The sequence below is a fragment of the Canis lupus genome, chromosome 25 (genome assembly GCF_048164855.1).
Source record: "Canis lupus baileyi chromosome 25, mCanLup2.hap1, whole genome shotgun sequence".
Taxonomy (NCBI): domain Eukaryota; kingdom Metazoa; phylum Chordata; class Mammalia; order Carnivora; family Canidae; genus Canis; species Canis lupus.
The window spans coordinates 13411501-13436970 of record NC_132862.1 but is presented as its reverse complement, the minus strand read 5'-3'; the positions used below and the strand labels follow the sequence as shown (position 1 = coordinate 13436970).

Below are 25470 nucleotides of genomic sequence, written 5' to 3'. Positions count from 1 at the left end.
TTTTGTGCATGGAAAGCAAAGAGTCATAAGTTGTATTTAATTATTACCTGGTATCATCTGGTAACAACCTTTCTTTTCTTTTTTTTTTTTTTTTTTTAATTTTAGCAGATAATACCAATCCAAGAAGTAGGGCTGGATTTAGTAGCAGTGTCTCTGGAAATTTGGGTTTTGGTTTGGGGGCACCTGATCCAAAGGGATTGGGCATTGGTAGAGCTGACTGGAGTGCAATGAGCAGCAGAGGATCTGCCGGTGGTGAATCAGTGGGTTTCGGATTTAATGCTCGTAGCTCAGGTACTTCAACTAAGACTCATTCTACAAACTTTGAAATTAATTAAAGTAACTAATTGATTAAAAATACATTTCTTTAGTATTTAATACTAAGATTATTAAGATTGATTTTTAATAACATTTTAATTTTTCTGTCAGTTGGAACTGGGTCTTTCGGTTGGGAACTTGGAAAAAGGAAGGGCAATGCTGCATTTGGTTTTGGAGCTTCGGGTTCAAGTTCATTTGGTGGCAGTGGTGGTAATGGCAAAATAAAAATTGAAGGAAGTCAAATGAGTAGTTCTGGAGGACCCGTTCCCCAAAAGCTAGGTATTGATATCTCATTTTTATGCATAAAAATTTCTGAATCATGAAATATTTTCAATACACTTGGTGACATCATTTTATATTCTGCAGGTGATACCAGTTTGAGAAATCAGAATACACTTGTTGGTGACAGCTCTGGAAAATCAGAAACCAACTTAGGGGTTTCTGATGAACAGGGATTTGGAATCAATGAAATTGGAGGGAATAGAATGAATGGCAGTAGATCTGCCGGGGCTGGATTCAAAGGCTTTGGATCTGACGCTGGTAGCTCAGGTACTCCACTGTCTCTGTTCCTGAGAAATTGGATTTCAAATATTTGTTATTTTATTTGATAATATTTTGAATTTCCTAGTAGTGAAAAGGCCTGGGTTTTTGATTTCGGACTTGAAGGAAAGAAGTTTGGAACTGAATTTTATTTTGGAGATTCTGGTTCAAATTGCTATAGTGACAATTGTCGTAATGGAATAAAATGTACTAGTGAATTTAGTTCCAGTGATTTAGATGTTGATGTTTAATTTCTGTGCCTAAAATATTTGAATCATAAAGTGTATTGGAATACGTTCTGATGACAATCATTTTACATTCTGCAGGCAATATCAGTGCAAAAATTGGGGATAATTTTGTTGATGACATATTAGAAAATTTGAAATATGATTTTTAGAAATTTGGTCAAAAGGGATTTGAAAGCAGTAGATTAGGTCAGAGTGATAAGAGCAGCAGGGACTCTGATGCCAGTGGCTCAGGTAGTCTAAGCGTCTTGGACTCTGCTCAGGTGAAATCTAAGTTGATTTCAGCCTTTCATCTATTATTGTATTAACATTTTTATTTCTCTGTTAGTGGAAAAGTCCTCATCATTTCATTTGAGACATGGAGAAAGGAAACGTGAAGTTGATCTTGGAGATTCTGGTTCAAATCGATTTGATGACATTGGTCTTAGTGAAAATGTAATAAAAGGTACTAGAAAACCTAATTTTAGTGGTATGGATGTTGATAGTTAATTTTTTGCTTAAGCATTTCTCAATTATAAAATTTATTAAGTATGTCTTATTGACACACTTTTAATATTCTGGTAGATGTACGAGTGCAAGAGGTGGCAGTGAACATGCTGGTGATAATTTTGAACATTCAGGATTTTGTGTTTGGGCATTTGATAAAAAGGAATTTGGAGGCAGGGAATTGATAGAATGAGCAGCACCATGTATGTTGTCCTGGATCCATGAATCTCAGGTCCAATGCCCATAATTCAGGCATTCTACTAACTTGCACTTGGTGAAATTGAAATGGATTTCAGTTTTTATCATTTTTAAAAATAACATTTAAATTTTCCATTAGAGGAAGGACTTGGTTTTCTAATTTTGAAAATGGAGAAAGGAAGGGCAAAACTCAATTTGTTGTTGGAGATTCTGGTTCAAATTTAATGGCTATATTAGTAAAGACTTTGATGGAAATAGAGTAGGTGGTCCTGGAGGCTCTAGCTCTAGTGCTTGATGGTTGATTTCTGTGCATAGAAAAATTCTGAATCATGCTATGCATTAAAAATAATTCTTGTGACCATTATTTTGATTTTTAAAGAAGATTTTATTTATTTATTTGAGAGAGTAAGTACATGAGCAGGGGAAGGGCAGAGGGACAGCACACTGCCTGCTGAGCAGGGAGCCCAATGCAGAGCTTGATCTCAGGACCCTGGGATCATGACTTGAGCTGAAGGCAGACAACCAACTGTGCCCCTGTGACCATCATTTTGTATTCAGCAGGTGACTCAAGTGCAAGAAATGGGGATGGATATTCTGGTGGTACCTCTGAAGAGTCAGGATTAAATTGGGGGTCATCTGATCAGCAGGGATTTGGAATCAGTGAAAATGGTGGGAATGGAGAGAGTAGCAGTGGATTCATGGGGGCTGGATACTTGAGTCCTAGTTGTGATGTCAGTGGTTCAGGTATCTAACCTGGACTCTATTCCCAAGAATTCCAAATTAATTTCTTCCTTCTTCATTTCTTTTAATCACATTTTGATTTTCCATTAGGAGAAAACGCTTGGTCTTCTGGTTCTGGAAGTGGTGGAGGAAGGAAGGGTGCAGTTGGACTTGGTGGTGCTTCTGGACCAAACGAATTTGATGAAACTGGTCTTAGTGGTACAGGTACCTGTGATACTGGAAAGGATATTACTGGATCTGGCTCTCAAGACTTGAGAATTAAGATTTGTGTCTGATGATTAGAAAGTCAGGATTCTAAAATACATTATAAAATAACAATGAAAATCACAAACATTTATAATGAAATAGAAAGCAAACTAAAATTCTGAAATGATAAACTACATGTGATCAGGGAAAAGTCATTTAATATTTTTAGCATAGAATGTGGAATGAATTTTACAACTCTGATTATACTGATATGGAATTGTTTATGTTGTGCAAAATTGATTTGGAGTTGCATTAGTTGAAGAGGTGGTTAGAGTAGCAGATAATCTGTTGGGTTTGAGCTTTGTATTCTGAGTCTGGTCTTGGTAGTTTACATTTTTTACATGTTTATTACTGACAAGAGTAAGGAACTTCCATCCCTTTTGAAAATCTCATAAAATTTAATATTTCCAGTTAATGGAAATATTAGATTGAATAGGAATTTGTGGTATATATTGTTAAAATAATATTTACCAAGGTATGGAAACTATTTTGATTTTGCTAGCAGTATTGGAAAGCCTTGGGAGCCACTAGACTAGATGACCACAGAACTGTGGCAGTAGACTTCTAATGACATGGGTGATGTGAAGAATATTCAGAATTCACATTTAGAACTCAACTTTAGGATTGATACATTTTTAAAAGGAAAAGTCTAATTAGCAAGAGATATAAGGTAGTGTAGTAATAGTTGATCTCAGTCAGGATTAACTATCAATGAATCTGCTCAAAAAAAGATTTGGTCATACAGAAATAATTCCATTTTGGGTAGTTCTTAATCTTTGGACCTCAGTTTTGAGGTCAATACTGCAATGGAATTGAGAAATTTGAAATCATTATTTATACCATCAATTTTGTTTAAACGCAGTCAATATAAATGGTTTAAGAGACTGAATATCTAAACCCCAGATCTGCTGCCATTAGTTCAGGTATTCAAATTTAGGATGTGTTCCTGAGAGATGTATTAAGAAGTAGTTGCCTCTCATCTTTTTATTGTGGAGTAGTTACCGATTTGAGATTTTTCTGCTGTTTGGATGCCAGCTTTTGACTGCTTTAATTTTTTAACTGAGACAGATTTTTATTAATTAGTGTCCTTTCAGATAGTATATCTAATTGCAGTGCATCTAGTGGCTTTGAAATGGCAAGTTCTAAATCTGTTGACATTATTGTCTCTTGACATTAGACACGTGATGAACATCTCAGCTCAACTAGATTAGTGGCTTTCATACTTCCAGTTTTTGTGTGTGCAAAATCCTTTTTTCAGTTGACATCTTGAAATGGTATCTAGATTTTGCAAATGTAAAGCAATTCAAAATGGAAGTAAGTGGGGTTAAAACTGGGATGGGAGACCCTGAATCCTGTTTACACAAACCTTTCTTGCTTCCTGAATACATTTTAAGGCAATTGATCTGAAATAAATTAATTTGGTATCAGTTCATTTGGTGGTGAGGCATTTCATTTTGTTTCTCCCACAGGTTGTTAAGTTGATAATATTTTTTTTCATATAGAGCTTCACATAATTCTAAATCTGCTATTAGCATTGCTGAATTTGGATCCATGATTTTACATCAGATTTTAAAAAATTTTTTTCATATTTTACCAAGTAAGATGTCCACATTTAAGAAACAGTTTAACTATTTTGTCTTAAAATAGGTACCACAAGGTCATCTGACAACAATGCCTCTGGACCACTCAGTACTCCAGGTAGTTTGATTTATGACTTTCAGTGTTTAAAAAATATACATATATGATGCATATGTATGTGTGTGTAGATATAGAATTTTGAAGTGTAAATGTTCTATGGGTTATTGATTTACTAGGACATGATATTATGTCTTTTCCATGTTGAATTGAGCTTCTAAATGCTTCTCTTTGAAGTTTAGATAACCAACTGTATATTTTAAACAACTTCCTGAATAAGATAGATTAAATTATACTATAAGGGAACCTAAATAAAACATAATGCAGCATCTCCTTCACCATTTTAGATATATCATTTAAAAAATGACTTTATAAATAAATTGAGTTCAATCTACTTCCACCCAATGTGAGAAAAGACAACCTGTAGTAAAGACAAGTGGCCTCAAGACACACAATAAATGGCATTGTAAAACATATTGAAAAATTCTATCAAAATATTGATTTTTGTAATTGTTGTTGCTCCTCTATTCTGCTTGATTTTAGACCTTGCTCTAAGATTTCATATAAATTTACTTGGTTACATAAAAGGGTCAGTGTGTTAGAAATAACAATCATGGGAAAGTATCAAGGGATATGAATTTTCCTCTTTGATCAGGAGAATTGAATTCTCTTTATATTTAGGTAATGGAATTATTAGTATTATGTAATAGACTGATTTAATAAAATCTGCCTTGGACCTGTTTAGCTAGTGGCTCCCAATAAAAGTATGCTAGTAAAGTTCTATTTTTGAATTTCAAAATACAGTTCTGTAGGGGATGCAGAGTATCTTAGTAATTGTACATGACCCAAAATGAATAAGCTCACAAGATTTCTGAAAATACTATGGCTAATTGTTCAAGAAAAAAAAAGTATGGATTTCAGAGATAATCATGTATATGACTTTGGTAAATCATAGCTCTCACAAAATGAAATTTACATATTTAAGATAAAGAAACTCATTGATGGCCTTCAGAATTAGCTTCTAAGTTCCCATGGAGAAGTCCAAATGTTCTGTATATTTAAAATCAATGTATCTCTTGAAATTTAAGTAATCTATTCATTGTGTTAAATAGCAGAAGGATCCAACATTCCAGAAGCAATTCCGAAATACTCAAAAATAAGCCCAATTATTGGTAAGTAAAAATGACTCTGATTTCTATCTATATTTTTATGTTCAAGCCAGCCAGTCCCTAATGGGGTTACAAAGTAACCAAAATTTGGAACTAGTTTTAAACTCATTACATGTTTGAACGGCATCACATTTGTACTATTTGTCCTCAAAGACACACATACACACACATGCACACACATATACACAAGACACCTACTCATAAACATATATACATATACATGTACATAGAGGAAAACGATTTTTAACACTTATTTGATATAAATGATAACCCACTAGAAAGATTATCTCTGCAAAAATCAGAACAAGTAAGCAAACAGACCACAACTCCCTCCATATATTCCTTCCCACATTAGAGACAATTTCCCTTTTCTTTAGGAAAAAGGTATTTATTCATATTCTGTTTGAGCCAGAATAGACACCATATTTTGTTTGAGCCAGAATAGACACCTGAGCCAGAATATTCCCAAGCATTTAGGTACTACTTTTAGTGTGTGTCTTTTTGCTATATGTGAGAAAGAAAAGTATTGATTTAAGGTGGTGGCAGGGAGAAAAGAACCTTTCAGTGATATTTTCTCTTGGTATATAAATACTTAAAAAATAAGAACTAGAAGTTATGTTAATGGTTCTAAATAATTATGAATATTTTACTCTAAATATTTTGTAGGTGAAGCTTCTACTTGGGGCAAAGGAGCATATAAAGCTTTCAATGGCCGCATCTTTTCCTTTGAGTCTTCCTGTGCATACACTTTCTGCCATCATTGCGTTGAATCTGGAGGAGATTTCAATATTGAAATCAAACGAAACAGTAACAGTGACTTTGAAAAAATAGCAGTTAAAATTGACAATAATGAAGTCTCTATTTTTGGCGATAACATTGCAGTCAATGAAAAAAGGTAAATGTCACAATTATGAATAAATGCTATAGAAGCACTTAGTACCTAGAGCAAAAAGAAAAAAAGTTGAATAGGGAAAAGATGGTATTCTTTTCTTATTTTGGTGCTCATATCGGTAACTATAATAATTTCGTGGACATAGTCTGATAGGAGATTTTGTTATATGTGGGATTATAAGATACTATATTTATTTTTATAACAAGGTAAGAAAAAGAGTAGTTTTATTTGAGTATTTTGAATATCTAGATTTGGGCAACATGAATACTCAACAAATCTGTTAATATAATATTTCAATTTTCAGTTGTAAGTTTATCATTAAATATAAATATGAAACTTTCCCTATATTGAAACCTAGACCATTGTTTTTAGAAGTAGCAATTCATTTTTGGAAGGGATGCCATATTTGAATACTTTCTGGGATAAGAAGTTGAGGCATAATAATCTACTTGTGAACATTTCAAGTTTTTTGAACATTTATTTCTTACTGGACCAGTTTCTTCTTTTTTATTTCTCCAAAGCCCCAAGGATTTATTCATTGTACTTTAAAGTCTTTCAAAAATTGGAAAACCAAAACTATTGTGTCCCCTTTCTGAAATGAGAGGGGGAAAAAGAAAAATTTAATATTTATTAGCCAGTATTATATTTATGATACTACAGAACATGAATTATTTAAAGAAAAACATGTTATAATACTATATTTATCATAATATGTATTTGAATTTTATACTTTTCAGTGTACAGATACCATATGACAATAAACTGATACACATTAAAAAATATGGAGAACATTATGTCCTGAAAAGCCGGAGAGGAATCCTGTCTTTGATGTGGGACAAAAATAAACTCTCAGTAAGTCTGGCTCTGATTTTCTTACATTCCTGTGCTTTTTGTTCTTTGCTTTCAGTTATAAAAACATTATATCATAAGGAAAATAAGAGCTAAGTTTTGTCGAAAAATCTGTATTATGCACTGTACTAAGCATTATCTTATTTAAACCTCAAAATACCTTGAAGTACATACTATCATTAATCTTATTTTACAGATGATGGAACTCAGAAAATTCAGGCTAATACAAGCTAAATAATCTACCCAAAGACACATAGTAAGGAAAAGAGTCAGGATCTTTCCAACTTCTAGATCCAAGTCCTTTAAGAGAGGTTCTGTTTACATGCCTAAGTAACCAGCTTAGGTAGACTTGAATATGAACAGACACTATCTTTTGGTTTGGATAGATTTTTCTCTTACGGTATTTTTAATATTTTATAAACATGTACATGTGATTTTTTTTCTTAAAAGCTTGCTCTTCACAAGCAATATCCAACTTGTGGTCTTTGTGGCAACTTCAATAGCACTCCAGGTAAGATTTCAGTATGTTAAGTCTAAGCAAATTGCTTCCCAAAAGAATTATAAAGTGATTGGTCATATTATTAACAATAATTTGCATTTGTCTAAGGAATAAGAAATTGTTAAAATAAAAAAAATTATGTTGTCAATTTAGCTATATTTAGCTTGAAAATAACATGCATATACATAGTGAGTATGTTGAACTAAACATTATTTTCTTTTTAAGGAGACAATATCAATGAACACATTGCCCGTAGTAAAATTCCTGGTGATTGTCCCAAAGCTGTTAGTAAAAACTATGAAGTTTGTGAAGATGGTGTACAGGTAAGAGATTTAAAATTCCTCTAGTAGCAAATTTCAGCACTATTCCCCTTGATTTCAATTTAGATAGCCAACATCCTCTTCTAAGCACGTGTGTCTTATTCTCAGAATTGTGCAACTGCTTTCTCTCCGATGTCCCTGCAGTCTTTCTTTTTCTCAGCTTTAGTTTATTTATTTATTTTTTAAGATTTTATTTATATATTCGACAAAGAGCACACAAGTAGGCATAGCGGCAGGCAGAGGGAGAGAGAGAAGCAGCCTCCTGGCTGAGCAGAGATTGCTTCAAAGCAATCTTTGAAGATTTTATTTCACTTACTCTTATATCTCACTTGGAGAATGTTATCAGTTGTCTTAGGGCTTCATTGGTACAAATTGTGCATTTGCTTGACAGTGGTTTCATGTTTTTCTGTGACAAATAGATTTAGAAAACAACTATGTGGTAGTTATGTTGAAATTTTAACTCCTATGAGTTCAATAATGTATGTGTTTTCCTCTTTAGCCAACATAACAAATACATTGTTTCCAGCACCAACTCACATGCCCCCACCAAGAAAGCACCCTACCACTCTATCTTGCTGCTGCATTTGCTCACTGAATATAAGACTGGCAGATAAAGGACTGGTTTTCCTTCTGTCTTTTGTGGTCTCAGTCGTTTACCATCCCACTCTCTGGCACTGACAACATCTCTTTTCTCTCTGCCCTTCCATTTTCTTAAGTTGTAAACTTCATGTCACCTTTGGAGAAATTTTGGATGAATGTAGGTATAGCCATTTCTGAAGTTGTTACGTAATACCCTTCAGAGGTGAAGTATGCTTTCAGGATTCACTGTGCCGATGAACATATTTCAAAAATGCTCCATGTCAACCAGCATTCAGCAACTCTCCCTGCCCCTAAAGTTATAGGTTATCATGCAAATACTTCTGAATTGATCTTTTCCTAATGTTCATTTGATTGTCAATTTTTTCTTATGTTTTAATAAAACTTCATGCTTTATTTGGCAGCACTGTGACAAAATTATTGGAACTTACTTTGAAAAATGTAGAAAGGTCGCCGCTTTTTCCACTCACTACAGAATGATCTGTGTTGATGACTACTGCCGAAATAGAGACAAAAATGCTACATGTGACACTTATTCAGAATTGTCCCGCCTGTGTACCTCAGATGGTCCTGGCATCTATGAGTCCTGGAGAGATGATTTGGATGTGACTTGCGGTAAGTTTTAAATTTGATTGCAGATTCCAAACCAGAAAGTTTTTGTAGCACTTTAAAGTTGAGCTGTATTTCAAAGTAATCTTCTCAAATAACTATTAGCCCGGAAAGGGATCTTAGATACAATGGAGTCTTATCTCTCACAGGTACTTATGAGGAAACAGTCCTGTTTTGGTGAAGTGACTTGCCATGGTTACAGTTTTTTGCTTTAAGATTTCAATTAGGAACTTTATAGCCTATAATTAGTAAAAGGCACTGGGAAAAATGAGAAATCCTGCAAAAAGTGAAAATAAGTAACTGGAAAAGTTATCAAAAGCATGTTGAGTACTACTCTGGTTTTCTTTCAAAAAATTAGTACAACATATAATGTGAATTTCACATAAGTGTAAAAATACTTTCAACTTATGCTTTACTCAATCCTTATAAGTTAAATAAGCAGAGGATCCATTTCAAAGTAAGATGAGATGTTATGACATATATAATATACATTTCTTCCTCACTTATGTCTTTACTTTTTTCTCCAAATTAAATATTGTATCATAAAATAATACATGAGGAATTGGCATAATTTAATTGTAGTGAGTATTTTTAAAGACTGACTCCTGTCTTGAAAATTAGACTCAAAGAATCCCATTGAAAATATCTCCATTGTAATATTATGTATTTATCACATTCATTTCCTTCTCATTCCCATGTATACGTATTTCTGTATTTCTTCAGGAAAACCTACATGCCCAGAAAAACACATCTACAAAGAATGTGGTCCCTCAAATCCTGCAACTTGTTCTGATGTGGCTCCTTTTCAAGACAGTGAATGTGTGAATGGCTGCATCTGCCCAGAAGGTAAGATACCCTGTGAGAATGTTTATGCTAAAACAACTGAAAACAGTGACTCAAGAATGGTGGGTCTTATTTCTTACTAGATTTCTAATGAAATCACCTCTCATAATCCATCCTTCTAGCAAACTGCAGAAGAGAGGTAGGAGAGGCTTATAAAGTTATTGTGTATATCTACCTCTATAGTACCTGAGGGCTCTGGAACTTCACAGATGACCCAGTAGTTCTATATTGGGCTCCTAATAATGCTCTATGGCCTAGAAAATTATATTCTTGCCAGTTCTCAAACTAGTTGATTGCTGAATGGAGCTTACCATTTTAAGTGGGTGTTTACACTTGAAAAAACTAGCTCAAGAGTGATTCCATAGTTCATTTCTTGAGAATTTATTGATGTTTATATAGTTCTTGTATAATATATTTATTATAATATAAATTATATTATAAGTAAAATAAATATATTATTATATTTATTCTAGGTTATCTATTGGATGATATTGGAAGGAAAGGGCAGTGTGTATTAAAAGCTGAATGTCCCTGCGATTTACATGGAAAGATCTATCAGTCAGGGGAAGTCCGAGGAGGTCCTTGTGGTTCTCAGTGGTATGTGCATGCTTTTTGTTCACATTTTATTAATAGTGAAATAATGCTAATATTTTGATCATTTGAAATAATTCCTAAATCCACCCTTAAAATAAAGTTTTCAGAAATAAACACGGAATTTTCTGTGTTGATAATTTATATTTTATTTCTTAGGGAAAGTGTAGTGTGCTTTTAAAATAAAACATATGAACTTTCTATGTATTTTTAAAATGTGATGTATTTCTCTAACTGAAATAGTGTTTCAAAGAGTAAATCAATTGGTGGTTGCAAATATAGAGCAAAGAATAATACAAGAGTATAGTTATAACACTGAAACAATTATACTAATTATCAAGAATATTAATAAAATGTATAATCAGAAACAACCCAATACTTTTTAAATAAATTTTATATGTGACTATATTGATAAAGATATATTTAATCTTAATTTATATATTTGTATATATTTATATATGTTTATAAATATATGATCTTTATAGATTAGTAAGAGTGGATTTTAATGGGCCAAAAATTAGTGTAGATTATTTGAGTTCAGCAACAATATGCTGATCAGAGAGTGTTCAGCATTCTTCATTATGATTTTTCCCTGAAACTAAATTTCTGCAGAACCCCAAAGGACTTCCCTAAAAATGTATTGTGCCCTGGTAGGGAAATAATCTGACTCAATGAAAACTAATCTATTATTTATACTATAGTATGTTCCTTATAAATGAGAAGTATTGCTGTTAGTGTGGCAATAATATAATAGTAATAATTATGAATACAATAGGTATGATTTATTGAATATCTAGGACAATGCTATCCAAGAGAAATATCATGTGAGCCATGAATATGACCTACATACATAATTTAACATTTTTTAGTTGATGCATTTTTAAAAAGCGAAAAGACTGAGGTGGAATTAATTTTGGTTATGTATTTTATATATCCAAGATACAGTATTATCATCTAGAAATGGAATTTCTATATGATAGATTAGCTTTATAAAAAAGCTAATAAGAGATTTTACAATCTATTTTTCAAATTAAGTCTTAAAAGGCTGTATTTTGTATATATATCAGATGTCAATCAGGACTAGTCACATTTCAAGTAATCAATAGCTCTATGTTTCTATACTTTATTGAATAGTGAGGATCTACAATGTGGCATGTGGCAGGTGTTTTAGTACAAATAGTGAAAGGTATTCCATTTAAACAAACCTCTGAAATCGAGTTTAAAAGTTTTTATATGTTTAATGGAGGCAGAAGCTATTATTTTCATCCATGGAATTCAAGTCCTTTAAAATGCCAGGACGTCACCATCGATGTGACTTTTAATCCGATTTGAGATGCTGCATGGAGAATAAGGGTAGTCTAACAGGGGTGTGTGGCTGGCTCAGTTAACAGACATGTGACTCTTGATCTTGGGGTTGTTTGATCAAGCCTCATGTTGGGTGTAAAGATTAACTTTTTTTTTAAAGATGGTCTAATAAAGCTTAAGTAAATGTCTTAGTTTAAGTTTTGATTTTTAATGTTGGGATATTTATTTTCACCACAGAGAAAACAAAACTGATGACCTTTAACATAACCATTGCATTTTAACAGCACATGCCAAGACGCAAAGTGGTCTTGCACTGAAGCATTATGTCCTGGAAGATGTAAGGTGGAAGGAAATTCAATCACCACCTTTGACGGTGTTAAATACCATCATCCTGGAAACTGTCACTACCTGGCCATCTATGTATGTAATAGCTTGGGACACTTGAGGAAATTGATGCACACACACACCGAGCTAGTCAACAAATTTGAACACAATCTTTACTTTAAATTACTATTAAAAAATAACAAGCAGCTCTTCAATTATTGATTACATATTTCAGTATCTGTTTTCTGTCACATATTGACATTGACAATTGGTATTACCTGTACTCCTTAGAAATTCCTTCCCAGGGGACACCTGGGGGCTCAGCAATTGAGTGTCTGCCTTGGGCTCAGGGCGTGGTCCTGGGTCTGGGATCGAATCCCACATCAGGCTCCCTGCAAAGAGCCTGTTTCTCCCTCTGTGTCTCTGCCTCTCTCTGTCTCTCGTGAATAAATAAAATCTTAAAAAAAAGAAATTCTTTCCTAAACAAACAAACAAAACCCCCCAAATTTATCACTAGTAACTTTCTAAATATACTGGAAAAAATATTTCTTTTTTCTATTTTTCTTTGCATGTGTTCACTAATGCTTCAATTGAAACTATCTTTTATGTTCCATGAAACATCTTCCTTTTTCATCATTATCCCTTTACATTTATTTTTAGTTTTTATAATACAATTATCATCAGTATGATAGAGGCTATCCTTACTTTTAAATTCTTTCTCAGGACTAATAATTTAAGTAATCTGAATTTCAATAAAAGATGGATTCCATCTTATAGCTTTGTACCTTTAGGTAGTCTGAAAATACAATTGTATTTAATCTTATTGGTAAGAAACCAAAATGAGCAGAATCTGTGACTCCTGAAGTCAGAGAAGTGGGTCATACTCAGTAATCTAAAAAATGTAGCCACTGCTACTAAAAGGCAGTTTTCCAGATCTTTCCTTCCTTTTATATTCTTCATATAATCCATGAAAGTAGGGAATGAGGAAAACAAAAGGAAATATACCACAATACATGGAACTTTTGCTTCTTATATATTTGATTTCTGGATCTTGAAATGAGAACTGGAAGTCAGTGTTTGACATGGCTCATGTTATGGTTTTACAAATTCAATACCTCTCACATTGGATTTAAATAGACACTGTAGATTGTCTAGAGAATAAACCAGCTATGCTACCTCTAATTCCTACTAGTCTCTACAATGCAGCACTTTCCCTGGAAGAGAAGACAAAAAGTATTGATAAAAGAAAAAAAAAAACAGTGACTATGAAAATCCACTATTTAAACTATTTAAATATAGTATATGCAAAGCACTTGGACCTTCTATAAAACTTTTGGCCATTTCTAGACTTAGCACAGACTGAAAAGGTTTTATTTTCAGAAGAGACTGATTAGATGTAGGAATAGTGTGTGTTTAAAATGCAAACATGCATTGTGACTGAATCACATGGTAATAGCATATCATCAATGACATTTTAATAAATCAATGAAATTCGTTTTTTTTTTTTTTTTTTGAAATTTGTTTTTTAAACAGGATAAAGATTGGTCTGTTAGTGTTGAACTTCGTCCATGTGCAAGTGGCCAGTCAGGAACGTGCTTAAATAGTGTTACACTCCACTTAAATTCAGTAAGTAATCAGCTTCCTAAAGTTTATCCAGAGTAAAATTGAACGATCCAATGAATTACTTCACAAATTCAGAATTTTAGTGGCTGAAGAGAGGCTTTACTGGGTAAGTTGAAATCACAAATGAGATTGTATAGAAAATTAGTAAAATCCCTGGAAGAGCTGGATAGTTCTAAGGCTCCTTAAGTATATAAAAATTATCATATACACACAACTGATGTGTTAATTACAGATCAACTCATGTGTTTATTAAATTATTAAACTCTGTAGACCATTTAAGAAGGTAATTATATTTGTTTAGAGTTTCATGTATTTGGAACTGACACTGTAAATGGAAATAGACCTAAATGGGGAGGGGGGGAGGGATGACCCCAAGATTGGCCTTTGGTACTTAGAAGCCATTTGATCTTTGGAAATGGAAGTCACTGTCTTGGATTGCAGTTTCCTCATCTACAAATTGTGGATGAAGATTCCTTTACAATTCTCCTCAAAGAATTGATATAAGAAACAATGAAGCAACATAGGAGTGCTTCAAAAGATGTTCTGTATTTTAGATAGTTAAAACTAATCCAATAAAATGAAACATTTTTATGGCACAAAAATTTAGGTTCATATATTACATTAAAATGAATTAATATTGCAAATAAACATGAACTAACGGTTATTTTCAATATTAGTCTGTTTCAGTTGACAAATATGTGTTTGATAGAAATGGAACAATCACAAGCAATAAGATTAAACACAAAAGCCGTTATGACTATTCAGGTAAGTTTAATACCATTAAAAAAAATCTAAGCTGCATTCATTTGTTCAGTTTTTAGGGACAGTAAAAATTTGTTTTTAATGGATATTAAAGTATAAAACCATTATAATAAATAAAAAACTTAAATATTATAATCATTACTGTTAACATTATTATTTTAACAGATGGAGTGTATGTCTTCAAACCATCTTCCTCATACCTTCAAGTAGAAACAAACTTTGGTGTCAAAATGCAAATACAAATTGCTCCTGCAATGCAATTATATGTTTCACTGCCACCCAATGATTTCACAGAAACTGTAGGTAAGTCCCCTGGATGTGTTTTTATTTTCAAGGCTCTAATATAACCATCATTTATTTTAATTTTCAGTTATCTTTCTATTAAGAACATGGGCTCATTAAGCATTTTTACTTAATGTTCCATTCAATATTGCAGTAAAACAGTTTCAACTGATAGTAAAGACAGTTTTATTTATTACAAAATCTATTCCCAAATGTTTTTCAGCAAGTGTAAACATTTTAAGGTTTTTAAATTAAGGTTGTTTTTTTTCAAAGTGAGGTTTAATAATATATGTTATATCTCACTTTGTTAATGTAACTTACAAAAGCTTTTACCTACAGAAGAAAAAGGTGGAAATATTATACATATACATCTTTTGAATATCAAGTTTCAAAGACAAGCTATATTACAATTTGTCTTTCTGCTCATAGATGACACGGTTACCTCTTTCTCAGAGGTTTTCTGTCATAGAAATTACTTGTTACATACCATCATGGATGTCAAACAAAACAAACAAACTGTGGGGCAAGCCCACAGTTACTAGTTTCAGACCATCTGAGCTTTTGTGACATGTCTTTACTCCAGAAGGTGACTTACTTATACATAGAGAAAAAATGTAATTCATGGGTCAGAAGGCTCCAGATAAGAAAGCCATATAGCCCTTAACATGATTCAGCTCTCCACACTAATATTGAAAATATGCAGTCACAAATGCCCTGCTTTATAAGCATGCTTCCTACCTTGTTAAAGGAGGTTAAGTGATGGCGACACAGGAAAAACACAATGTTTGTGGCAAATGGTATCTTTGTGTTCCTGGAATTTGAATAAAATGGGCATTCATCTGAGGTGTCCTAAGATTATACTTATGTGTACAAAGGCTAACGACGACATTTTCTCAGATAGCTTCTGCTAGTTTTGATTTAAGCACAGAACTGAATGTGGTATGAGAATGTGAATCCAAAACACCGAGTAGGTTGAGGAAATGTTAAAATTTGTTCTGTGCTCTGTACAGGACTCTGTGGTTCCTTCAACAACAGAGTGGAGGATGATTTAATGTCAAGTCAGAATATATTGGAGAAGACGCCTCAGACATTTGCTGATTCTTGGGAAATGATGCCCTGTCCTAAAGGAAATCCCTCTTCATGCATCAGTATAGAAAAAGGTATTGGTAATTGAGCATCAAACTCTGTAATTTAATATTTGGTGCTAGGAATTCTTATTCTGATAATAACATGAGACTATCAGATAATCCTAGGTTTAGCTAGAGTTTATTGTACTGTCCCCAACAGTTTTACAGGGAACAGCAGAGAAACAGTCTGGCTGGCTGAGGGCGCAACTAGAAATCCCATCTTTAATCGATGAAGGGAGATCAACAGAGTTGTCTTTTCTATACCCATTCTGTTCCTCCTTGGACAGTTTTCTCTGTAGCTATAGAATAGTAGGGTCAGAGGAAATCTTACAGATCTTTAATTTAGGCATGGGAGTCATCATTGGTTGAAATAGGAAAACCCAAACTGCTGAGCTACTCAGTGATAGAGCTGTAGCTAGATCTAGGTCTCTAACTACTGCTTTATATATATTAATTATACCAAAAATCAAATATAGATTTTTTTCATTTTTCTTTCACTTATTTTATTTTATTTAAATTAAATTTGCCAGCATATAGTATAACACCCAGTACTCATTCCATCAAATGCCTCACTTAGTTCCTGTCACCCAGTTACCCTATCCCACAACCCAACTTACTTTCCCTTTGTTCATTTCCCAGAGTTAAGTCTCTCATGGTTTATCTCACTCTCTAGTTTTTCCCACTCAGTTTCCCTCCTTTCCCATATAGTTTCTTTCACTATTTCCCCTTTATCCATATCCTCTCTAACATTTGTTGTCTCCTGTCTTATTAATTTTAGACATTCTCACTGGTGTGAGGTGATATCTCATTGTGGTTTTGATTTGTATTCCCCTGATGGCAAGTGATATGGAGCATTTTTTTCATGTGCTTGTTGGCCATGTTTTTGTCTTCTTTGGAGAAATGTCTGTTCATATCTTCTGCCCATTTCATGACTGGATTATTTGTTTCTTGGGTATTGGGTTTGATAAGTTCTTTATAGATCTTGGATACTAGCCCTTTGTCTGATATATCATTTGTAGATATCTTCTTTCATTCTATAGGTTGTTTTGTAGTTTTATTGATTGTTTCCTTCACTGTGCAGAATATTTTTATCTTTATGAAGTCCCAATAGTTTCAATTTTGCTTTTGGTTCCCTTGCCTTCACAGATGTGTCTAGCAAGAAGTTGCTGTGGCCAAGTTCAAAAAGGTTGTTGCCTGTGTTATCCTTGGTATTTTGATGGATTCTTGTCTCACATTTAGATATTTCAACCATTTAAGTTTATCTTTGTGTATGGTGTAAGAAAATGGTCCAGTTTCATTTTTCTGCATGTGGCAGTCCAATTTTCCCAACACCATTTATTAAAGAGACTGTCTTTTTTCCAGTGGATAGTCTTTCCTGCTTGTCAAATATTAGTTGACCTTAGAGTTGAGGGCCCATTTCTGGATTCTCCATTCTGTTCCAATGATCTATGTGTCTGTTTTTGTGCCAGGACCATACTGTCTTGATGATCACGGTTTTGTAACTCAGCTTGAAGTCAGGCATTGTGATGCCCCCAGCATTGATTTTTCTTTTTCAATATTCCTCTATTTGGGGTCTTTTCTGGTTCCATACAAATCTTAAGATTATTTGTTCCAACCCTGTGAAGAAAATCCATGGTATTTTGATATAGATTGCATCGAACATGTAAATTGCCCTGGGTAGCATAGACATTTTCACAACACTTATTCTTCCAATCCATGAGCGTGGAATGTTTTTCCATCTCTTTACATCTTCCTTAATTTCTTTCAGAAGTGTTCCATAGTTTTTCGAGTATACATTCTTTACCTCTTTGGTTAGGTTTATTCCTAGGTATCTTATGGTTTTGGGTACATTTGTAATTAGGTTGTATTCCTTAATTTCTCTTTCTTAAGTCTCATTGTTAGTGTACAGAAATGCCACTGATCTCTGTGCATTGATTTTGTATCCTGCCACACTGCTGAATTGCTCTATGATCTGGCAATCTTGGGGTGGACTCTTTTGGGCTTTCTATATAGAGTATCATGTCATCTGCAAAAAGGGAGAGTTTGACTTCTTTGCAAATTTGAATGTCTTTTATTTCTTTTTGTTGTCTGATTGCTGAGGCTAGGACTTCTAGTACTATGTTGAATAGCAGTGGTGAGAGTGGACATCCCTGTCGTGTTCCTGATCATAGGGAAAAGGCTCTCAGTTTTTCCCCATTGAGAATGATATTTGCTGTGGGCTTTTCATAAATGGCTTTTATGATATTGAGGAATATTCCCTCTCTCCCTACATTTTGAAGAGTTTTAATCAGGAATGGATGCTGTATTTTGTCAAATACTTTCTCTGTGTCTACTGAGAGGATCACTTGGTTCTTGTTTTTTCTCTTATTTTTTTAAAAGATTTTATTTATTTATTCATGAGAAACAGAGAGACAGAGAGGTAGAGACACAGGCAGAGGGAGAAGCAGGCTCCACACAGGGAGCCCGACGTGGGACTCGAGCCTGGGTCTCCAGGATCAGGCCCTGCGCCAAAGGTGGGGCCTAACTGCTGAGCCACCCGGGCTGCCCTGTTTTTTCTCTTATTGATGTGATCTATCATGTTGATTGCTTTATGAATGTCGAAACACCCTTGCATCCCAGGGATAAATTCCACATAGTCGTGGTGAATAATCCTCTTAATATACCGTTGAATCCTATTTGGCTAGTATCTTGGTGAGAATTTTTGCATCCATGTTCATCAGGGATATTGGTCTATAATTCTCCTTTTTGGTGGGGTCTTTGTCTAGTTTTGGGATCAAGGTGATGCTGGCCTCATAGAATGATTTGGAAGTGTTCCCTCCCTTTCTATCCTTTGAAATGGCTTTAGCAGAATAGGTATTATTTCTTCTTTAACATTTGATAGAATTCCCCCGGGCAACCATCTGCCCTGGACTTTTGTGTCTTGGGAGGTTTTTGATGACTGCTTCAATTTCCTCAGTGGTTATTGGCTTATTCAGGTTTTCTATTCCTTCCTGTTCCAGTTTTGGTAATTTGTAAGTTTCCAGAAATGCATCTATTTCTTCCAGAGTACCTAATTTGTTGGCATATTGTTGCTCATAATACGTTTTTTAAATTGTATTTCCTTGATATTGGTTGTGATCTCCCCTCTTTTGTTCATGATATTATTAATTTGAGTCTTTCCTCTTTTCTTTTAATATGGCTGGCTAAGGGTTTATGTATCTTATTAAATCTTCTAAGAACCAGCTCCCGGTTGTGTTGATCTGTTCTACAGTTCTTCTGGTCTCTATTTCGTTGAGTTCTGCTCTAATCTTTATTATCTCTCTTCTTCTGCTTGGTTTAGGCTTTATTTGCTGTTTTTTCTCCATTTCCTTTAGGTGCAAGATTAGCTTGTGTATTTTAGTTTTTTTCAAATTTTTGAGGATGGCTTGTACTGTGATGTATTTCCTACTCAGGACTGTCTTTGCTGTATTCCAAAGATTTTGAACAGTTGTATTTTCATTTTCATTAGTTTCCATTAATCTTTTTTATTTTTCTCTAATTTCCTGGTTGACTCATTCACCTTTTAGTAGCATGCTCTTTAGCCTCTATGTGTTTGAGTTGCTTCCAAATGTCTTCTTGTGATTAAGTTCTAGTTTCAAAGTTTTGTGATCTGAAAATAGGCAGAGGAAAATCCAAATCTTTTTTTTTAAAGATTTTATTTATTTATCCATAGAGATACAGAGAGAGGGAGAGAGAGAGAGAGAGAGAGGCAGAGACACAGGCAGAGGGAGAAGCAGGCTCCATGCAGAGAGCCTGACATGGGACTCGATCCAGGGTCTCCAGATCACACCCTGGGCTGCAGGTGGTGCTAAACCGCTGCGCCACCGGGGCTGCCCGGAAAATCCAAATCTTTTGGTATCAGTTGAAACTTGATTTGTGACCCAATATGTGGGTCTTATCTGGAGAGTGTTCCATGTGCACTTGAGAAGAATGTGTATTCAGTTGCATTAGGATGGAATGTTCTGGGTGTATCTGTGAAATCTCTTTGTTCTTGTGTGTCACTCAAGGCCTTTGTTTCTTTGGTGTTATTCTGCTTAGAACATCTGTCTCTTGCTGAGAGTGTTGTTTTGAAGTCTCCTGCTATTAATGTATTATTATCTATGTATCTCTTTTCTTTGGTTATTCATTGATTGATATACTTGACTGCTCCCACATTAGGGGCATACGTATTCATAATTGTTACGTCTTCTTGTTGGATAGATCCTTTAAGTATGATATAGTGTCCTTCTTCATCTCTTACTACAGTCTTTGATATAAATTCTAATTTATCTGATATGAGGATTGCTACCCCAGCTTTCTTTTGAGGGCCATTTTAATGATAAATGGTTCTCCACCCCTTCATTTTCATTCTTGAGGTGTCCTTAGGTCTAAAATTCACCTCTTGTAGACAGCATATAGATGGGTCTTACTTATAGATGCAGATACCCTGCATCTTTTGATGGGAACATTTAGCCCATTCACATTCAGAGTAACTATTGAAAGATACGAGGTTAGTGTCATCATATTACCTATACAGTTCCCATTTAAAAATACATCCTAAATGATTCCAAAGAAGTCAGAGACCAGAAAATAATAATAATAATAATAATAATAAGAAGAAGAAGAAGAAGAAGAAGAAGAAGAAAACAAAATAAAACAAAAAGACTATTGATATGAAAGACAAATTTTAAAACAAAATCATAAGCATAATAATCAAAAAGAAAAAAAAGAAAAAGAATTGGGGAATGGTGAGAAAGTGGTGGTGGAGAGAGAATATAGTCTTTCCGAGGGGACCTAGAGGGTGATCCTCTTGGTTTTGAGTGTATTTTGTTCTGTGTGTTAGAAGATACCTAATTCCAAATTTATATAAATGAGCAAAACTTATACAGAGACCCAACATCGACCACAAAAATAGAAACAAGATAAAAGAGGGCAGCACAATCGGAAGGAAGAGAATATAGTCTCACAGAATGTACCAACACAGTGTTCCACTTGGTTCTGGATGTATTTTGGTCCATGTGTTAGAAGGTGTTAACTTCCACCATTGTAAAATTAAATGAGACAGAAAAAAACAAAAAAACAAAAACCCATAATTCATATACCTACCAAATTTATACCAAAATTATACCTACCTACATTATACCATATACCTACATTGAAGGAAATCCAATAATGGGATATATATCTAAGACATGTGATTTTAGAAAAATGAAATTCAAGAAGGAAAAAGCTTAAAATGAAGAGTTGGTAAACTATTGTAGTTAAGGCAGGAAAAGAGAAAAAAAATTGGAGATTTTTAACCTGACATATAAATGAATCATAATAAAAGAAGCCTCTAGTTCTATACACTATTTTCCCTTAGTCCTGGAGCTTTCCAGTGCTGTTTGGTCAGTAAACTTGCTCTTCCCTTGTTCTTCCAGCAGTTCTTCTGGAGGGTTCCTCTCTGCTCATTCACAGGTGTCTGTGCCCCGCCCCTTGCCAGGTGGCCTGGCTCAGTATGAACTGTTTATGCTGGGAGGTGTTTGCTCCCTAGAGGCCCTGCCTCTCCCAGGTGAAAGGCAAGAAGAAGAAAAAAAAATTTAAAAATGGTAGCACCCAGATCTCCAGCTCCTGAGCCAAGGGCTCCCTGAGAGTATGGAACTGCAATCTCCCAGTCCACACTGGCCTAGGTGCTCCTGGGGGCAGGTGCGGATGCACTGATCTGTACAAATTGAAGGGTGCCCAGTAACAGGAGAGCTCTTGATGTCCTGTGCCCTCCTGGGGTCTGTCTCTTCTGAAGCAAATTTAGGACAGGCTTCACTGCCCGTCCTGCAATTCTGCCCTATTTCCCTGCTGAGCACTTTTCAGAGAATACTCCAGAGCAGATTTTTAAAGTTCCCCCTTGTCCGGGGCTTGGCTTTTGTCTGGGGCTTGCTTTGTTTCCCCTTTCAGGCTGGGTTTTCCCAGCTTGCCGCGGTTCCCCTCCGTCACATTTTTTCTTCGCCTTCCTACCTTGTCAGAAGTGATCACTCTTCTCTCTGTAGCATTCTAGCTGTTCTCTCTTTGCATCTCAAATCAAATTCATAGGTGTTCAGAATGTTTTAAAAGTTATCTAGGTTAAGTTTGTGGGACCAGATGCATTGAGGACCCCTTCTCTTTTGCCATCTTCCCAAATATGAATCTCACGAGGAAACCTTTATTCTTGTGCGATTCAGCTCATGTTTTAGTTTACCAAAGTCTTCCGTAAATGTCAATTCAGTTTATTCCCAAAATACTCATGAAAGGCATGGATAAGGTTATTATCTCCATTAATGTAGATTTTGATAATGGAGTCCAGATAGAGTGTACTTAATAAGAGCTAAAGATGAAGTTGTAACCCAAGTATTTTATTATTTTTTATTTAATATATTTTTATGGAAGTATAGTTGACACAATGTTACATTAGTTTCAGGTGTACAACATAGTGATTCTACAAGTCTATACAATTACAATGTCATACTCACTGCAAGTGTAGCTACTGTCACCATACCATGCTATTACAATATGACTGATTACATTCCCTGTAGTAGACTATTTATTTATTTGTTTGTTTGTTTATTTATTTTTAATATTTTGTTTATTTATTCATGAGTGATGCAGAGAAAGAGAGGCAGAGACACAGGCAGAGGGAGAACCAGGTTCCCGGAGGGAGCTTGATGTGGGACTTGATCCCTTGACCCTGGGATCTCACCCTCAGCGGAAGGCAGATGCTCAACCACTGAGACACCCAGGTGTCTCTGTGCTATACCTTTTATCCCTGTGACATATTTATTCCGTAACTGGAAGCCTGTATCTGCCACTCCCGTTTGCCCATTTTGCCCATCCCCCCATCTGCTTCTCCCCTAGCAATCATCAGTTTGTTTTCTATATTTATGTGTCTGTTACTGATAACCCAAGTATTTTTAATTGAAATCTGTCTCTTATTGTTCCCTTAGTGTTGCTGACTTTAATGATCACTTTATCTTACGTTACTTCTTTCAAAAATAATGCAATGCAATGGAAAGTAAATTAGAATGTATTATGTTGGGATCCCTGGGTGTCTCAGAGGTTTAGCACCTGTCTTCGCAGGGTGTGATCCTGGAGGCCCAGGATCGAGTCCCACATCAGGCTTCCTGCATGGAGCCTGCTTCTCCCTCTGCCTATGTCTCTGCCTCTCTCTCTCTCTGTGTACTCTCATGAAAAAATAAATAAATAAAATCTTTTAAAAAATATATTATGTTTAGGGGATGCCTGTGTGGCTCAGTGGTTTAGCACTTGCCTTTGGCCCATGGTGTGATCCTGGCATCCCAGGGTGGAGTCCCATATTGGGCTCTGTGCATGGAGCCTGATTCTCCCTCTGCCTATGTCTCTGCCTCTCTCTCTCTCTCTCTCTGTGTCTCTAATGAATAAATAAATTAGATCTTTTAAAAATGTATTATGTTTATATGTTAGTTATTTATTTTTTAAAAAAATTATTTATTTATTTGAGAGAAGGGGCTGAAGGGGGAGAGGGAGAGGGAGAGAGAAATCCAAGCAGACTGTACTCTGATGCGGGGCTTGATCTCATGACCCTGAAATCATGACCTAAGCTAAAACCAAAAGTCAGATGCCCAACCCACTGTGCCACCCAGGCACCTCTAATTAGTTGTTTCTATATTAACCTGCTTATTTGAAACAAATGTCTGATCAGCTTTTGACAATATTTAAAAATTACAAAGCCATTCATTCCTTTTTTAAAGTTTCATTTAACCTGTTATGATTTATAGAATGAGTTGATAGAACCCCATCAACATGGTAATACATATTTCAGGGTTTAATTGTCATGTTATTTTGTTTTGCAAGTGTTGCAATGAGAATAATTAAAATAAGAGTAGGCAAAAACAAATGTATATCTCATAAGAAACCAAGCCAATTTATATTAAGAAGATTATATTAACACTTGAGAGCTATATAAATTAACAATCTCAATTTTCAATGTTTTTTATTTAACTTAATAAAATAAAATACAGACAATTAAACTATGCTTAAATAAGCTGTTAGTAGGATTTACATAAAAAATGGTGATACCTCGGTACAAGTTTGTCAAAATTTTAGAAATAATTGTCCTCAATGTCCTTTTAATATATTCAGTCAGCTTCCTTTATTGCTTCCTGGTGACAGTAACTTTAGAAGCCAATCAATAGGGGATCCCTGGGTGGCTCAGCAATTTAGTGCCTGCCTTCAGCCCAGGGCATGATCAAATAAATAGTTTTTAAAAATTAAAACATTTTAAAAAGAAAGATTTTGCCTCTTAGCTGCTTAAGGTACTTCTGTTTATATCATGCTATATATATATATAATAAATTAGATATGTTATAGCAAAAGCACTTTAAAAACACAATTACACTTTTTTAATTAAAAAATTATGACATTATTGATACTAATTTTGAATGCATGAATTTTCTTCCAGAAATATTTGCTGAAAATCATTGTGGAATTTTTCTTGATTCACCTGGGCCTTTTGCTTCCTGCCATCCAATTGTGAACGTTAAACCATATTATGAGGTATGTGAGGGTCTAAGATTAACAGCTCTTTTTGTGAAATATTTTGATAATATCAATAGAAGCCTATAGACATTAAAAATTTTCAAGTAATGGGCATTGTCTGTAGATTAAGACATGGGTTTAAATTTAACATTGGATTCCACTAATTTATTCAGTTGTTAGATATAGCAATTTTAAAAAATGGTACTGGAAAATAACCCCAAATGAGAAAAATCTTGAATAAGTTTCTCTGCTTTTTCCAAGTTCTTTGAAAACTTAGTTAATATTTGATTTGCTACTTTGCTTATTTCAAAAATAAATATTTCCCAAAGTTTTAAGACAGATTTTTTTTCAAGGAAGAGGAATGGTTATGAACTGAATTAAGATACCCAGTTTATCTGTTCTTGTGAATATTTTCATAATGAAATGTACATTAATTTCTTAAAGGAATGCAAAAGATACACTTGTACTTGTAAAAACAGTAAAGATTGCTTGTGCACGATTTTTGGCAACTATGTGAAAGCATGTGCTGAGAAAGAAGTATACATGGTGGGATGGAGAACTGGACTATGTGGTAAGTAGGACAGGGGCTTTTTAGGCTTTTTAGATAACTTTCCTTTCACTTTTACTATAGAGTGTGTCTCTGTGTGTGTGTAGTTTAGAAACACATACTTACAGATTTGTATTTGGTTTTTTCAAAGATGATTTTCATTTTTTTTAAAAAAAATATGTTTGAATGATGCTTGCATTTTTAC

The 25470-nt window shown here is 34.4% G+C and overlaps 1 long non-coding RNA gene across 5 annotated transcripts in view; it reads left to right on the top strand.

Moving 5' to 3' along the window:
- LOC140617267 (uncharacterized) overlaps positions 1-25470 on the top strand; it is a 237500-nt gene that overhangs the window by 11708 nt on the left and 200322 nt on the right. For all 5 annotated transcript variants that reach the window (XR_012017495.1, XR_012017496.1, XR_012017498.1 and 2 more), the window contains exons 5-20: positions 4419-4469; positions 5519-5578; positions 6242-6470; positions 7205-7319; positions 7767-7827; positions 8041-8138; positions 9137-9347; positions 10065-10187; positions 10658-10781; positions 12365-12500; positions 13938-14030; positions 14705-14792; positions 14955-15092; positions 16082-16231; positions 24642-24736; positions 25163-25289. This is a non-coding gene — a long non-coding RNA (uncharacterized lncRNA). The remainder of the gene's footprint in view (positions 1-4418; positions 4470-5518; positions 5579-6241; positions 6471-7204; positions 7320-7766; positions 7828-8040; positions 8139-9136; positions 9348-10064; positions 10188-10657; positions 10782-12364; positions 12501-13937; positions 14031-14704; positions 14793-14954; positions 15093-16081; positions 16232-24641; positions 24737-25162; positions 25290-25470) is intronic.